Source organism: Protopterus annectens, chromosome 3.part0 (assembly GCF_019279795.1).
Source record: "Protopterus annectens isolate FY-2018-M chromosome 3.part0, PAN1.0, whole genome shotgun sequence".
In the NCBI taxonomy this organism is placed as follows: domain Eukaryota; kingdom Metazoa; phylum Chordata; order Ceratodontiformes; family Protopteridae; genus Protopterus; species Protopterus annectens.
The window spans coordinates 1654705744-1654724970 of NC_056731.1; positions in this window are offsets into that span (position 1 = coordinate 1654705744).

The following is a 19227-nucleotide window of genomic DNA, read 5'->3' on the forward strand; positions in this document are numbered from 1 at the left end:
GGGGCAGATGGCAGTGCTTTCCCTTTCCTCCTTATTATTATTTGCCCTTTACTTGGAACTGCTAGTGCAAATGCTTATGCAACCTGAAATTTAGGGTCATAGGAAGAGGCACATTAAAGAAAATATTGTGCTTTTTGCAGACAATATACTCCTTTATGTTTTGAACCTAGAAAGAAATATAATAGTACACTTTAGAGAACTGCATTTATTAAGCTGGTTGGTTACAAGATAAATGAGGTTAAAACTAAAACTAAAACCATAGTGATGAATAATACCCCCACCCCCACCCCCACTGTGTGATGGTCCAAACTTTCCTGCTATTTTGAGGTTCTGAGGGGATAACAATATCTAGGGACATGGCTGAAACAAGATGTGGGGCATGGAACTGTAGATTAAAGCTACAGACAAGAATAAATGCCTGTGTAAAAAATGGAGATTATAGAATGAGAGGATAGACCAACTAAACTAAAACCAGTATATAAAAACTTGCTGAAGAACCTAGAATGCTCAGACAAAATGGTTGATTGAATGTAAAGGAAGTAGATAAACACTTTCATGAAAAAATCTAAAAGTGATTATTTAACATTGTGGATACTCAAATTGGAAGGAGTGTATGCATATAGTTATGTTGTAATGTTTAAAATGTATATAGCTCATCCTAAGTGTTTTACTACATGCCTGTGAAGGGGGGTGGATAAATTACAAATAGTTTAATATGAAATGACAGAGGAGAACAGTAAGCTAAATGTCGATACAATGTAACCAAATTTGTGAAGTCAGGATGAAAGTTATGTCTATCAGCTAAACTAAAGTGAAAATAAGTCAATAGCTTCTCCTAATGATGAAGTAGATAATACAGCTCTGTCTGACTGAATGCATACTGTTAGCCATATATATATATATATATATATATATATATATATATATATATATATATATATATATATATGATAGTCCTGAATAGGCAGGCAGCCAGGAGAAATGTGGATTTGCACCTTTTGTACTTAAGATTGCACCAATCTTTTATGCATACTAGCAATTAGTTGTTGATAAAAAGTTGTTTAAACAAAAAATCTATTCTTACTTTTTAGTTGTGATATTACAACAATTCACACAAGAAAGGAAAAAAAGGAAAGCAAACTATTTTAGCTATACTTCTTGAAGGATCACGCGTAAAAGCCCATCCTGAATTTTCATCAAAATGCATTTTTACTTATTCAAACTCTTTTCAATATTTTCTAATGAGCTATTGTAGTTTAACCTTTGGCGTTAATCACTTTACAGATTGTGGAAAGACAGGTAAGAAAGAAACCTAAGGGTGTTGAAAGTGTGATGTGGACAGTAAGAAATATAACACATGAAGAATATGATATGGCATTATAAGTGCCCCAGGGAGACAGGAAAACTGGTGGATGAGAAACAGGATAAGGAAATGCAGAATCAGAAATCCCTGAGGGTGCTGAATGTCTAGGATAGATGAGGGGCTTAGAATGGAGGTTTGCACTTGTAAGATTGATCAAGAGTTATATTGCACATAACCAGAAAGAGCCAAGAAGTGATTGTGCAGAATAACTTGGCAACATTAAAGAAGATGTTTCATTCAGTGAAATAAAAAAAAGATGATACAACCAGCTACAGATCCTGAGTCAAGTGTGTTCTTTTAATGGAGCTTACATACACATAAGGTGATGTGGAGGGGGGAACATAAGGATACTACAGATCCTGAGTCAGGTGTGCTATTTTAATGGAGCTCACATACACATACGGGGATCCCGTTATGTGTATGTGAGCTCCATTGAAGCAGCACACCTGACTCAGGATCTTTAGTATCCTTATGTTCCTCCCTTCCACATCCCCTTATGTGTATGAGAACTCCCTTAGAACAGCACATCTGACTCAGGTCTGTAGTATCCTTATGTTCCCCCCTTCAATATCCCCTTATGTGTATGTTAGCTCCATTAAAATAGCACACCTGACTCAGGATCTGCAGCATCCTTATGTTCCCTGTTTCCACATCGTCTTATAGGTTCATAGGTTCATACTAGGCTATCTGCCCTAGGGCATTTATAAGCCTAGCCAGAGTGTGTTTGGTTTTCGACACCCATTTTAAATTAATTTTGCTATGCCCTTTTTTGACGTTAGTATACTGTGCCTCTGTCTAACAGTGACACAGAAGTGATACCCGGGGTAAACCTACGATCCCCCATCCACTCATCAAGATTCCTCTTGAAGAGAGTCAATGAGGGACTCTGCCTAACCTGGACTGGGATTTTATTCCAGAGTGAAGGGAACCTCTGGGTTATGAATCTGTCCCTCCAGCATGTCCTATTTATTTCAGTGCTGGGGTTCAAGTCTCTCGAGCGCGTAGCTCGATGGGATTTGGATTTTCTGAGGTGCAGCATGTCCATTAATTCCGGGTTGGACATGGCTTTATACGTCAGGCACAGATCGCCTCTGAGCAGGCGGTATGCCACTGAGTAGAGCTGGAGTTTCTTTAACCGGGCAGCATATGGCATCTGTTTGAGCCCTTTGATCCTCTTGGTGAGGTACTTTTGGGGTCTTTCCAGTTGCTGCAGGTGTCTGGTAAGGTACATCCCAAAAGGGGCATTTTACTCAATTATGGGCCTGATGAGGGATGAGTAAAGAGGCACGATGACCTCCCCTGATCTAGATGTGAATCCCTTCATGATTAGGTGGGCTATATAAAATGTTTTTCTAACCACTTTGGCCATGTGGTTGTCAAATGAGAGATTGCTATCAACTTGGGTCCCCAGGTCCCTAATTACTTCTTCCGTACTTAATGGATTACCACTTATGTGGTAATTTGTGGGCACTTTGTTTTTGCAAAGGGGATGACTATACACTTTTTGGCATTTAGCTTGTGGCCATGGCTCTGGCACCAGTTGTCTGTTTCTATGAGGCCCTTTTGGAGGATGCTTGTGTCGGCTGGAGAGTCGATTATGGTGCCCAGTTTGCAGTCATCTGCGAACTTGGTCAGACACAGTCCTTCCGTGTTGGCCTGTACCTCTGAGAAATATATACCGAACAAGAGTGGTCCCAGGACTGAGCCTTGTGGGATGCCACTTGTAACTGGTTTGGAGTCTGACATGGCTCCAGCAATTCTAACCATGTGGGTTCTGTCCTTGAGCCAGTTTGCAACCCATCTAGTGACATAGGGGTTTATATTTAAGCTGGTGAGCTTATCTATAATGCCCGAGTGAGGTATTGTATCGAAGGCTTTTGCGAGGTCCAGGTAGGCTGTGTGGACCACCTTCCCCTCGTCAATGGCCTTGGTGACTGTTTCAAAGAAATTGACCAGGTTTAAGAGGCAGGATCTGCCCTTAACAATGCTGAACTGGGTAGGATCCAGTGTCTGTAGGTCCCCAATATCTTTATTTATAAGGTCCATGATGATTCTTTCCATAGCTTTGCAGACCAAGCTAGTCAGGCTTATGGGGCGATAGTTTCCAGGATCCGTTGAGGCACCACCTTTGTGGAGAGGGACCACAGTTGCTGTACGCCACTCTTTGGGTACATATCCTGTAGTAAGGCTGAGATTGAACAGTAGTTTTATGTTTGGGTTTAGCTCTTCTTGGAGTTCATGTAGGATGCAGCCCGGGACACCGTCTGGTCCCATTGATGCTGTGTTTTTTGCTTTGGAGAGGGTGGCTCTTACCTGAGCATCTGAGATGTCAGGGGGGGCAGCACTCTGTTGGGATAGATATTTGCCCTATTGGTGGGGAGGGGGGTGAAGAAGTTTGCGCTGAACCTGTCAGCTAGGATGTTGGCAATGTCTGTGGGTTCGGTGTATTTTTTGTCATTTTGGGCTAATTCTGAGCATATCTGGGAATTCCCACCCAGGTTCCTAACATAACTAAAGAAAGACTTGTGATTATCCTTAGTGTCCTGTGCAATTTTTCTCTTGAAGCTGGCCTTAGACGATTTTATGAGTGCCCGTAGTTTTTGCTAATACTGATCAGAGATGCCTTCCCTTTTTGGGATTTTGCTCTATCATGTAGTAGCTTCCTCATTCTATTGTATAGTTTGTTTATGGCTGGGGTCCACCAGACAGGACATCTGCCTTTGGAGGATTGGGTCTTGGTTTTATTTGGGATTGCATGATCCATGCATTCCTGAAGGTGTTCATAGAATGCGTTTATAAAGGATTCTGCGGTCTGGGCCATATTTTCCACAGGCCCGGGGGCTTTGAAGGATTCCACCTCGATTTTGAGGAGTGCGAAATTTGCTTTAGAGAAGTTTTTCACTGTGGTTTTCTGGGCAGGGGGTGGGGTCGGGATGTGAATATCCAGTGAGATTAGTTTATGGTCTGATCTTACCAGTGAGGGATACACTTCTGGTCTGGAGCATAGAGTCCCCATGTTGGTGATGATCAGGTCCAGTATGTTTTCCCCTCTTGTGGGAGTGGTAACAAGTTGTTCCATAGCATTTGAGTTTATAAATTCTAGGAACCTTTGGGCTAGGGTGTTGGAGCTAGAGTAATGCTCCCAGTCTATGTTTAGGTAGTTGAGGTCACCCAATATAATGGTGTTTGGAGAGACCTTCATATTTTCCAGTGTTCTCAGGAAGGCCGAGTGGAGTTCCTGGGTTTGGGAGGGTGGTCTGTAGCAGGTTATAAACTGGAAGGCAGTTTTACCCACTGTTAGTTGCACATGTGTATGTGAGCTCCATTAAAGCATGTCCCCTTATGAACTCAGAATCACCTAACTCAGCATCTGTAGTATCCTTATGTTCCCTGCTTCCTCATCCCCTTATGTTTATGTGAGCTCCATTAAAATAGCACACCTGACTCAGTATCTGTATTATCCTTATGTTTCACCCCTTCCACATCCCCTTATGTGTATGTGAGCTCCATTAAAATAACACACCTGACAGGATCTGTAGAATCCTTATGTTCCCCCCTCCCAGATCATCTTATGTGTATGTGAACTCCATTAAAACAGCACAACTCACTCAGGTCTGTAGTATCCTTATGTTCTCCCCTTCCACATCCTCTTATGTCTATGTGAGCTCCATTAAAATAGCACATCTGACTCACGATTTGTAGTATCCTTATGTTCCCCCCTTCCACATCTCCTTATGTGCATGTGAGCTCCATTAAAATAGCACACCTGACTCAGGATCTGTAGTATCCTTATGTTCCCTGCTTCACACATCCCCTTACGTATATGTGAGCTCCATTAAATGAGCAAACTTGACTCAAGATCTGTAGTATCCTTATGTTCCCCCCTTCCACATCCCCTTATGTGTATGTGAACTCCATTAAAACAGCACATGTGACTCAGGACTGTAGTATCCTTATGTTCCCCCCTTCCACATCCCCTTATGTGTATGTGGCCTCCATTAAAATAGCACACCTGACTCAGGATCTGTAGTATTCTTATGTTCCCCCCTTCCAAATCCCCTTATGTGTATGTGAGCTCCATTAAAACAGCACACCTGACTCAGGTCTGTAGTATCCTTATGTTCCCCCCTTCCACATCCTCTTAGGTGTGTTTGAGCTCCATTAAAGAGCATGTCTGACTCAGGCTCTGTAGTGTCCTTATGTTCCTCCCTTCCACATCCCCTTATGTGTATGTGAGCTCAATTAAAGGAGCACACCTGACTCAGGATCTGTAGTATCCTTATGTTCCTTCCTTCCACATCACTTTATGTGCATGGGAACTCCATTAAAACAGCACACCTGACTCAAATCTGTAGTATCCTTATGTCCCCCCCTTCCACATCCCCTTATGTGTAGGTGAGCTCCATTAAAAGAGCACACCTGACTCAGCATCTGTAGTATCCTTATGTTCCCCCCTTCCACATCCCCTTATGTGTATGTGAGCTCCATTAAAATAACACACCTTACTCAGGATCTGTAGAATCCTTATGTCCCCCCCTTCCACATCCCCTTATGTGTATGTGCGCTTCATTAAAACAGCACACCTGACTCAGGTTTGTAGTATCCTTATGTTCCCCCCTTCCACATCCCATTATGGTGTGTTTGAGCTCCATTAAAGGAGCACACGGACTCACGATCTGTAGTACCCTTATGTTCCCCCCTTCCATATCCCCTTATGTGTATGTGAGCTCCATTAAAGGAGCACATCTGACTCAGGATATGTAGTATCCTTATGTTCCCTGCATTCACATCCCCTTATATGTATGTGAACTCCATTAAAGGAGCACACCTGACTCAGGATCCATAGTATCCTTATGTTCCCCCCTTCCACGTCCCCTTATGTGTATGTGAACTCCATTAAAACAGTATATGTAGTATCCTTATGTTCCGTCTTCTACATCCCCTTATGTGTATGTGAACTCCATTAAGGGAGCACATCTGACTCAGGATCTATAGTATCATTATGTCCTCCTCTTCCACATCCCATTATGTGTATGTGAGCTCCATTAAAATACCACATGTGACTCAGGATCTGTAGTATCCTTATGTTCCCCCCTTCCACATAATCTTATGTGTATGTGAGCTCCATTAAAATAGCACACCTGACTCAGGATCTGTAGCATCCTTATGTTCCCTGCTTCCACATCCTCTTTATGGGTATGTGAGCTCCATTAAAGTAGCACACCTGACTCAGGATCTGTAGTATCCTTATGTTCCCCCCTTCCACATTCTCTTATGTGTCTGTGAGCTTCATTAAAATAGCACACCTGACTCAGGATCTGTAGTATCCTTATGCTCCCTGCTTCCACATCCCCTTTATGGGTATGTGAGCTCCATTACAGGAGCACACTTGACTCAGGATCTGTAGGTTCCTTATGTCCCCCCTTCCATATCCCCTTATGTGTATGTGAACTCCATTAAAAAAGCACATGTGTCTCAGGACTGTAGTCGCCTTATGTTCCCCCCTTCCACATTAACTTATGTGTATGTGAACTCCATTAAAATAGCACAGATGACTCAGGATTTGTAGTATCCTTATGTTCAACCCTTCCACATCACCTTATGTGTATGTGAGCTCCATTAAAACAGCACACCCGACTCAGGTCTGCAGTATCCTTATGTTCCCCTTTCCACATCCCCTTATGTGTGTTTGAGCTCCATTAAAAGAGCACACCCGACTCAGGATCTGTAGTATCCTTATGTTCCTCCCTTCTACATCCCCTTATGTGTATGTGAGCTTGATTAAAGGAGCACACCTGACTCAAGATCTGTAGTATCCTTATGTTCCCCCTTCCATATCCCCTTATGTGTATGTGAGCTCCATTAAAGGAGCACACGTGACTCAGGATCTGTAGTATCCTTATGTTCCCCCCTTACACATCCCCTTATGTGTATGTGAGCTCCATTAAAATAGCACTCCTGACTCAGGATCTGTATTATCCTTTTGTCCCCCCTTTCCACATCCTTATATGTGTATGTGAGATCCATTAAAGGAGCACACCTGACTCAGGGTCTGTAGTATCCTTATGTTCCCCCTTCCACAATCCCTTATGTGTATGTGAGCTCCATTAAAATAGCACATCTGACTCAGGATCTGTAGCATCCTTATGTTCCCTGTTTCCACATCTTCTTATGTGTATGTTAGCTCCATTAAAATAGCACACCTAACTCAGCATCTGTAGTATCATTATGTTCCCCCCTTCCTCATCCCCTTATGTGTATGTGACCTCCATTGAAGGAGCACACCTGTCTCAGGATCTGTAGTATCTTTATGTTCCCCCCTTCCACATCACCTTATGTATATGTGAACTCTATTAAAACAGCACAAGTGACTGAGGTCGGTAGTATCCTTAAGTTCCCCCCTCCACATCCCCTTATGTGTACGTGAGCTCCATTAAAATAGCACACCTGACTCAGGATCTGTATTATCCTTTTGTCCCCCCCTTCCACATCCTTATATGTGTATGTGAGATCCATTAAAGGAGCACACCTGACTCAGGGTCTGTAGTATCCTTATGTTCCCCTCTTCCACATCCCCTTATGTGAAATTGAGCTCCATTAAAATAGCACACCTGACTCAGGATCTGTAGTATTCTTATGTTCCCCCTTCCACATCCCCTTATGTGTATGTGAACTCCATAAAAACAGCACAACTCACTCAGGTCTGTAATATCCTTATGTCCCCCCCCCTTCCACATCCCCTTATTTGTATGTGAGCTCCATTAAAATAGCACATCTGACTCACGATTTCTAGTATCCTTATGTTCCCCCTTTCCATGTCTCCTTATGTGCATGTGAGCACCATTAAAATAGCACACCTGACTCAGGATCTAGAGTATCCTTATGTTCCCTGCTTCCACATCCCCTTTATGGGTATGTGAGCTCCATTACAGGAGCACACCAGACTCAGGATCTGTAGTATCCTTTTTTCCCCCCTTCCATATCCCCTTATGTGTATGTGAACTCAATTAAAGGAGCACACCTGACTCAGGATCTGTATTATCCTTATGCACACCCCTTCCACATCCCCTTATGTATATGGGAACTCCATTAAAACAGCACATGTGACTCAGGACTGTAGAATCCTTATGTTCCCCCCTTCCACATCCCCTTATGTGTATGTGAACTCCATTAAAACAGCACAACTCACTCAGCTCTGTAGTATCCTTATGTTCCCCCTTCCACATCCCCTTATGTGTAAGTGAGCTCCATTAAAATAGCACATCTGACTCACGATTCCTAGTATCCTTATGTTCCCTCCTTCCACGTCTCCTTATGTGCATGTGAGCTCCATTAAAATAGCACACCTGACTCAGGTTCTGTAGTATCCTTATGTTCCCCCCTTCCATATCCCCTTATGTGTATATGAACTGAATTAAAGGAGCACACCTGACTCAGGTTTGTAGTATCCTTATGTTCCCCCCTTCCACATCCTCTTAGGTGTGTTTGAGCTACATTAAAGCGCACACCTGACTCAGGATCTGTAGTGTCCTTATGTTCCTCCCTTCCACATCCCCTTATGTGTACGTGAGCTCAATTAAAGGAGCACACCTGACTCAGGATCTGCAGTATCCTTATGTTCCTTCCTTCCACATCACCTTATGTGCATGTGAACTCCATTAAAATAGCACACCTTACTCAGGATCTGTAGAATCCTTATGTTCCCCCTTCCACATTCCCTTATGTGTATGTGAGCTTCATTAAAACAGCACACCTGACTCAGGTTTGTAGTATCCTTATGTTCCCCTCTTCCACATCCCATTATGGTGTGTTTGAGCTCCTTTAAAAGAGCACACCCGACTCAGAATCTGTAGTACCCTTATGTTCCCCCCTTCAATATCCCCTTATGTGTATGTGAGCTCCATTAAAGGAGCACATCTGACTCAGGATCCGTAGTATCCTTATGTTCCCCCCTTCCACATCCCCTTATGTGTATGTGAACTCCATTAAAACAGTATATGTGACTCAGGTCTGTAGTATCCTTATGTTCCCTCTTCTACATCCCATTATTTGTATGTGAACTCCATTAAAATAGCACACGTGACTCAGGATCTGTAGTATCCTTATGTTCCCCATTTCCACATCATCTTATGTGTATGTGAGATCCATTAAAATAGCACATCTGACTCAGGATCTGTAGTATCCTTATGTTCCCTGCTTCCACATCCCCTTTATGGGTATGTGAGCTCCATTAAAGTGGAACACCTGACTCAGGATCTGTAGTATCCTTATGTTCCCCCCTTCCATATCCTCTAATGTGTCTGTGAGCTCCATTAGAATAGCACACCTGACTCAGGATCTGTAGTATCCTTATGTTCCCTGCTTCCACATCCCCTTTATGGGTATGTGAGCTCAATTACAGGAGCTCATCTGACTCAAGATCTGTAGTATCCTTATGTCCCCCCTTCCATATCACCTTATGTGTATGTGAACTCCATTAAAACAGCACATGTGACTCTGGACTGTAGTATCCTCATGTTCCCCCCTTCCACATTAATTTATGTGTATGTGAGCTCCATTAAAATAGCACAACTGACTCAGGATTTGTAGTAACCTTATGCTCCACCCTTCCACATCACCTTATGTGTATGTGAGCTCCATTAAAACAGCACACCTGACTCAGGTCTGCAGTATCCTTATGTTCCCCTTTAAACATCCCCTTATATACGTTTGAGCTCCATTAACGGAACATACCAGACTCAGGATCTGTAGTATCCTTATGTTCCTCCCTTCTACATCTCCTTATATGTATGCGAGCTCCATTAAAGCAGCACACCTGACTCAAGATCTGTAGTATCCCTATGGTCCCCTCTTCCATATCCCCTTATGTGTATGTGAGCTCCATTAAAATAGCACACCTGACTCAGGCTCTGTAGTATTCTTATGTCCCCCCCTTCCCCATCCCCTTATGTGTATGTGAACTCCAATAATACAGCACAACTCATTCAGGTCTGTAGTATCCTTATGTTTCCCCCTTCCACATCCCCTTGTGTGTATGTGAGCTCCATTAAAATAGCACATCTGACTCATGATTTGTAGTATCCTTATGTTCCCCCCTTCCACGTCTCCTTATGTGAATGTGAGCTCCATTAAAATAGCACACCTGACTCAGGATCTGTAGTATCCTTATGTTCCCTACTTCAGACATCCCCTTATGTATATGTGAGCTCCATTAAATGAGTAAACATGACTCAAGATCTGTAGTATCTTTATGTTCCTCCCTTCCACATCCCCTTATGTGTATGTGAGCTCAATTAAAGGAGCACACCTGACTCAGGATCTGTATTATCCTTATGTTCCCCCCTTCCTAATCCCCTTATGTGTATGTGAGCTCCATTAAAACAGCACACCTGATGCAGGTCTGTAGTATCCTTATGTTCCCCCCTTCCACATCCTCTTAGGTGTGTTTGAGCTCCATTAAAAGAGCACACCTGACTCAGGATCTGTAGTATCCTGATGTTCCTTCCTTCCACATCACCTTATGTGCATGTGAACTCCATTAAAACAGCACACCTAACTCAAATCTGTACTATCCTTATGTTCCCCCCTTCCACATCCCCTTATGTGTAGGTGAGCTCCATTAAAAGAGCACACCTGACTCAGGATCTGTAGTATCCTTATGTTCCCTCCTTCCACATCCCCTTATGTGTATGTGAGCTCCATAAAAATAGCACACCTTACTCAGGATCTGTAGAATCCTTATGTTCCCCCCTTCCACATCCCCTTATGTGTATGTGAGCTTCATTAAAACAGCACATCTGACTCAGGTTTGTAGTATCCTTATGTTCCCCCCTTCTACATCCCATTATGGTGTGTTTGAACTCCATTAAAAGAGCACACCCGACTCAGGATCTGTAGTACCTTTATGTTCCACCCTTCCATATCCCCTTATGTGTATGTGAGCTCCATTAAAGGAGCACATCTGACTCAGTATCTGTAGTATCCTTATGTTCCCTGCTTTCACATCCCCTTATGTGTATGTGAGCTCCATTAAAGGAGCACACCTGACTCAGGATCCGTAGTATCCTTATGTTCCTTACTTCCACATCCCCTTATGTGTATGTGAGCTCCATTAAAATAGCACACCTGACTCAGGATCTGTAGTATCCTTATGTTCCCTGCTTCCACATCCCCTTTATGGGTATGTGAGCTCCATTAAAGTAGCACACCTGACTCAGGATCTGTAGTATCCTTATGTTCCCCCCTTCTACATCCTCTTATGTGTCTGTGAGCTCCATTAAAATAGCACACCTGACTCAGGATCTGCAGTATCCTTATGTTCCCTGCTTCCACATCCCCTTTATGGGTATGTCAGCTCAATTACAGGAGGACACCTGACTCAAGATCTGTAGTATCCTTATGTCCCCCCTTCCATATCCCCCTATGTGCATGTGAACTCCATTAAAACAGCACATGTGACTCAGGACTGTAGTATCCTTATGTTCCCCCCTTCCACATTAACTTATGTGTATGTGAGCTCCATTAAAATAGCACAACGGACTAAGGATTTGTAGTAACCTTATGTTCCGCCCTTCCACATCACCTCATGTGTATGTGAGCTCTATTAAAACAGCACACCCTACTCAGGTCTGCAGTATCCTTATGTTCCCCTTTCCACATCCCCTTATGTGCGTTTGAGCACCATTAACAGAGCACACCCGACTCAGGATCTATAGTATCCTTATGCTCCTCCCTTCTACATCCCCTTATGTGTATGTGAGCTCCATTAAAGGAGCACACCTGACTCAAGATCTGTAGTATCCCTATATTCCCCCTTCCATATCCCCTTATGTGTATGTGAGCTCCATTAAAGGGGCACACGTGACTCAGGATCTGTAGTATACTTATTTTCCCCGCTTACACATCCCCTTATGTGTATTTGGGCTCCATTAAAATAGCACACCTGACTCAGGATCTGTAGTATCCTTATGCTCCCCCTTCCACAACCCCTTATGTGTATGTGAGCTCCATTTAAAATAGCACACTTGATTCAGGAACTGTAGTATCCTTATGTTCCCCCTTCCACATCCCCTTATGTGTATGTGAGCTCCATTGAAGCAGCACACCTGACTCAGGATCTGTAGTATCTTTATGTTCCCCCCTTCCACATCCCCTTATGTGTAAGTGAACTCTATTAAAACAGCACACCTGACTCATGATCTGTATTATCCTTATGTTCCCCCCTTCCACATCCATTTATGTAAATGTGAGCTCCATTAAAGGAGCACACCTGACTCAGGCTCTATAGTATCCTTATGTTCCCCTCTTCCACATCCCCTTATGTGAATGTGAGCTCCATTAAAATAGCACACCTGACTCAGGATCTGTAGTATTCTTATGTTCACCCCTTCCCCATCCCCTTATGTGTATGTGAACTCCAGTAAAACAGCACACCTGACTCAGGTCTGTAGTATCCTTATGTTCCCCCCTTACACATCCCGTTATGTGTATGTGAGCTCCATTAAAATAGCACATCTGACTCACGATTTTTAGTATCCTTATGTTCCCCCCTTCCACGTCTCCTTATGAGCATGTGAGCTCCATTAAAATAGCACACCTGACTCAGGATCTGTAGTATCCTTATGTTCCCTGCTTCACACATCCCCTTATGTATATGTGAGTTCCATTAAATGAGCAAACTTTACTCAAGATTTGTAGTATCTTTATGTTCCCCCTTCCACATCCCCTTATGTGTATGTGACCTCAATTAAAGGAGCACACCTGAGTCAGGTCTGTATTATCCTTATGTCCCCCCCTTCCACATCCTCTTAGGTGTGTTTGAGCTCCATTAAAAGAGCACACCTGACTCAGGCTCTGTAGTGTCCTTATGTTCCTTCCACATCACCTTATGTGTATGTGAACTCCATTAAAACAGCACACCTAACTCAAATCTGTGGTATCCTTATGTTCCCTCCTTCCAAATCCCCTTATGTGTAGGTGAGCTCCATTAAAAGAGTACACCTGACTCAGGATCTGTAGTACCCTTATGTTCCCCCTTCCACATCCCCTTATGTGTATGTGAGCTCCATTATATTAGCACACCATACTCAGGATCTGTAGAATCCTTATGTTCCTCACTTCCACAACTCCTTATGTGTATGTGAGCTTCATTAAAACAGCACACCTGACTCAGGTTTGTAGTATCCTTATGTCCCCCCTTCCACATCCCATTATCGTGTGTTTGAGCTCCATTAAAAGAGCACACCCAACTCAGGATCTGTAGTACCCTTATGTTCCCCCTTTCCATATCCCCTTATGTGTATGTGAGCTCCATTAAAGGAGCACACCTGACTCAGGATCCGTAGTATCCTTATGTTCCCCGCTTCCACATCCCCTTATGTGTATGTGAGCTCCATTGAATCAGCACACCTGACTCAGGATCTGTAGTATCCTTATGTCCCCCCCCTTCCACATCCCCTTATGTGTATGTAAACTCCATTAAAACAATATATGTGACTCAGGTATGTAGTATCCTTATTTTCCTCCCTTCCACATCCCCTTATGTGTATGTGACCTCCATTAAAACAGCACACCTGACTCAGGTCTATAGTATCCTTATATTCCCGCCTTCCACATCCCCTTATGTGTCTTTGAGCTTCATTAAAAGAGCACACCATACTTAGGCTCTGTAGTGTCCTTATGTTCCCCCCACCCACATCCCCTTATGTGTACATGAACTCCATTAAAGGAGCACACCTGACTCAGGATCTGTAATATCCTTATGTTCCCTCTTCTACATCCGCTTATGTGTATGTGAGCTCCATTAAAGGAGTACACCTGACTCAGGATCTGTAGTATCATTATGTTCCCCTCTTCCACATCCCATTATGTGCATGTGAGCTCCATTAAAGGAGCACACCTGACTCAGGATCTGTATATCTTTATGTTCCCCACTTCCCCATCCCCCGTATGTGTATGTGAGCTCCATTAAAATAGCACACCTGACTCAGGATATCTAGTACCCTTATGTTCCCCCCTTCCACACCCCCTTAAGTGTATGTGAGCTCCATTAAAATAGCACACCTGACTCAGGATCTGTAGTATCCTTATGTTCTCCCCTTCCACATCCCCTTATGTGTACATGAGCTCCATTAAAACAGCACACCTGACTCAGGTCTGTAGTATCCTTATGTTCCCCCCTTTCACATACCCTTATGTGTATGTGAGCTCCATTAAATAGCACACCTGACACAGGATCTGTCATATCTTTATGTTCCCTGCTTCCAAATCCCCTTATGTGTATGTAAGCTCCATTATAAGAGCATGCCTGACTCAGGATCTGTAGTATCCTTATGTTCCCCCCCTTCCACATCCCCGTATGTGTATGTGAACTCCATTAAAACAGCACTTGACTCAGGACTGTAGTATCCTTATGTTCCCCCTTCCACATCCCCTTATGTGTACGTGAGCTCCATTAAAAGAGCACACCTGACTCAGGATCTTTAGTATCCATATGTTCCCCCTTCCACATCTCCTTAGGTGTGTTTGAGCTCCATTAAAACAGCACACCTGACTCAGGCTCTGTAGTGTCCTTATGTTCCCTCCTTCCACATCCCCTTATGTGTACGTGAGCTCCATAAAAATAGCACACCTGACTTAGGATCTGTAGTATCCTTATGTTCCCCCTTCCAAATCCCCTTATGTGTATGTGAACTCCATTAAAACAGCACACCTGACTCAGGTATGTAGTATCCTTATGTTCCCCCCTTCCACATTCCCTTATATGTAGGTGAGCTCCATTAAAGGAGCACAACTGACTCAGGATCTGTAGTATCCTTATTTTCCTCACTTCCACATCCGCTTATGTGTATGTGAGCTCCATTAAAACAGCACACCTGAGTTAGGTCTGTAGTATCCTAATGTTCCTCCTTTCCACATCCCCTTTTGTGTGTTTGAGCTTCATTAAAAGAGCACACCTGACTGAAGATCGCTAGTATCCTTATGTTCCCCACTTCCACATTCCCTTATGTGTATGTGAGCTCCATTAAATGTGGACAACTGACTCAGGATCTGTAGTATCCTTATGTTCCCCTTTCCACATCCCCTTATGTGTATGTGAGCTCCATTAAAATAGCACAGCTGACTCAGGATCTGTAGTATCCTTATATTCCCCCCTTCCACATCCCCTTATGTGTATGTGACCTCCATTAAAACAGCACACCTGACTCAGGTCTGTAGTATCCTTATATTCCCCCCTTCCACATCCCCTTATGTGTCTTTGAGCTTCATTAAAAGAGCACACCATACTCAGGCTCTGTAGTGTCCTTATGTTCCCCCCTCCCACATCCCCTTATGTGTACATGAGCTCCATTAAAGGAGCACACCTGACTCAGGATCTGTAGTATCCTTATGTTCCCCCCTTCCACATCCCTTTATGTGTGTGTGAGCTCCATTAAAAGAGCACACCCAACTCAGGATCTGTAGTATCCTTATGTTCCCCCCTTCCACATCCTTTTATGTGTATGTGAACTCCATTAAAACAGCACATGTGACTCAGATCTGTAGTATGACTATGCTCCCCCCTTCCACACCCCCTTAAGTGTATGTGAGCTCCATTAAAATAGCACACCTGACTCAGGATCTGTAGTATCCTTATATTCCCTGCTTCCACATCCCCTTATGTGTATGTGAGTTCCATTAAAAGAGCACACCTGACTCAGGATCTGTAGTATCCTTATGTTCCCCCCTTCCACATCCCCTTATGTGTATGTGAGCTCAATTAAAGAAGGACAACTGACTCAGGATCTGTAGTATCCTTATGTTCCCCTCTTCCACATCCCATTATGTGTATCTGAACTCCATTAAAACAGCACACCTGACTCAGGATCTGTAGTATCCTTATGTTCCCCTCTTCCACATCCCATTATGTGTATCTGAACTCCATTAAAACAGCACACCTGACTCAGGTTTGTAGTATCCTTATGTTCCCCTCTTCCACATCCCATTATGGTGTGTTTGAGCTCCATTAAAGGAGCACATCTGACTCAGGATCTGTAGTATCCTTATGTTCCCCCCTGCCACATCCCCTTATGTGTATGTGAGCTCCATTAAAATAGCACATCTTACTCAGGATCTGTAGAATCCTTATGTTTCCCCCTTCCACATCCACTTATGTGTATGTGAGCTTCATTAAAACAGCACACCTGGGGGCGTGGCCAAGGATGAACACAGGGTAGCAGCAGATTTCTTCAGCTCCACCAACTTAACTGCACTGACAGGAAATAATTACTTTAAAAATCAACTAATGAAATAATTTTCTTTCTAAATACGTTTGGAATATCAGTTTCTTGAATAATATCTAAAAAAGAAAGAAAATTTCAATAATTTTCCTGTCAGAAATCATCTTCCAAATTCTCTTTCATCACCTCTCTGTCTCAAAATGAGTTCCAGTAAAAGGCGAAACAGTCAGATTCCAGCATCAAAGAAAAGAGCTTCCAGTCTCTGATATCTTACTGCCTCAGCTAACAACAACCAAAATGGGATGCAAACTGGATACTAAAATTGATAACTTCATAGAAAAAACTGCAAAACAAAATGGATTGTTACATCAAGACTGGTGGGTCAACAACAAAGGCTCAGATTACAGGCATTGAAGAGACTGCCAATGATATGGAGAACAGAACCAGGAAGGAAGAAATTAACATTGAGTTTTGCTGGAAGCAGGAACACACACTCTAGCAATCAAAACTTGATGTGACCTGGAAAAACAGATCTAGATTTGCACTTAATAATATTAGGATTTTTGGACTGCCGCCAGAAAATAGTAGAAGGTAAGAACATTACTTCCTTTTTAAAATACTTGGCTTCCCAAAACTTGGAGACTTGTCAGAAGCATTTTTTCTTTGGTATTGTGTTGAGCCCATATAGGTCTCATATCTAATTTTAACTCTAAACAAAAGTATCCTAGATCTGTTATAGTGAAGATTTTTATCATCTTATGACAAGTGAGATTAAGTATTAAAATTCGTGCATGGGCTAAAGCACAATCTATTAAAATTAATGAGGAGCAACTGTGCTGCTTTTGACAATGACTATTCTTCCTGGTAATAACCCTTACAAAGAAAAGTTTTTTTTTTTGGCCATTAATGAAAGAGAGCTTACCAAAAGCACAAAGTTCAAAACTTTCATACCTTTTTATTTCCTGCCAAACTAAAATCTTTTACCTGGATGGCCCCAGAATTTTTGAAGACTTTGGACTCTGCTTTGCTGTATATTAAAAAAAATAAGATATTAGATAAAATAGAAGATATGGAATGGGCAAACTCCTTTGTTAAAGAGGGATGGCATCCAGGAACTTCTTGGAAGCCTTCAGAGAAGCAAAAAGACTAAAAACAAACAGACATGTTTCTATATATATTTTTTCCTTCTCTCTTAATCTCTTCAAATACAGTCACTGCATCTCCAGTAGAAAGCCACAAATATTTTAAAGAGATTTATTCAAGTTATTTGCTTCTGTGTGCAAAGAACTGTTTTTGTTTCATAATAAACCATAGATCCAAACTCTCTGAGGAACAAATAACATGCTATCAAAATCAACTTGTTTCTCTTTATGATAGAGAACCTAAGATTGTAAATGTTTGATTGCCATTTTCTTTCTCTTCTTGTTTTAAATAATGGCATTCTTTTTAAACTATACATTTAGTGAGGGGTGGGGAGGAGACAGGAGAGAAGTATAGAGTGGAAAAATATGGAAAGAGAAATAATAACTTAGGTTAGTTCTTTAAAACTATATATGCTGTTTAAACACTGTTGCTAAATTATTATACCATGACTTTATTGTTTATGGCATGATTACAAATAATATGTCATGATAGTAATTGCAAAATAATTAGAACTAAAATAGTTGTAAGTAATATGTTTTAAGTGTTTAACTTTATTAATACAAACAGCAAGTAACATTTCTTTGTAGCATACTCTTTGCTTGCTTCTTTTTTTTCTCTCTTCTTCTCTCTCTCTCTTTCTTTTTCTTCTCTTCTACTCTTCCTTTTCTTTTTTTCTCTCTCTCTCTCTTTCTCTCTGGTATAAGTTGACAGTTATAATAGCTTCTGATAATACTAATAATATGTATATAATAAGACGTTTGTATGAGAAAATGAAAAGGGCAGTATAAAATAAGTTTATATAATATGTTAGCAATAACTGTAGGCTTTGGTTTCACTGTCATAGAGACTGTAATGATTCTTGTAAAATACTTAGCGAAGGGTTTTGAAAAATTAAGTTTAGTTTCACTTTGTATTACTAAATGAACAATGTCAGTCACTTGCATTTACTAAAATTCCACCAGAATGTTAAGGAAAGACACCTTGGGATGTGGGTTGCTCTCGTGAATAGTGTTCCTCGAGGTTGTTTTGGTGTGCTTCAACACTCAGAATAATATGCAGAGAAGCTGAATGCAGTCATTTTTGAACTTTTGACCCCTCGATTTCTACACCCACACGCCATGATTCAAGAAGAACACTGTTCCATGGGAAGTAGAACTGCTGTAAATGCGACTTTGTGATGAAAAACCCGAACTTTTATGACATCTAAATGTGAGTTATTCTTTATAACAATTTACTTATTTAAGATGTAATTTATAAAATAGCAAGAAAGTTATAATGATTTTAAATGATTCAGTATGCCATAAGCTAGAAAAGCAAGTGAGATATTTAGCACAGAAGGCATAGAAATTAAAACATATTGTACATGTTTTTGAAAGCTTATATGACTGCAACATATTAATGTATATAATACTTATGATTTAAAAGTATATATAATGTTATAAAATCATTTGACTTATCTAATTGACAAGCACAAGTATTATTATAGATTATATCTAGAAGAAA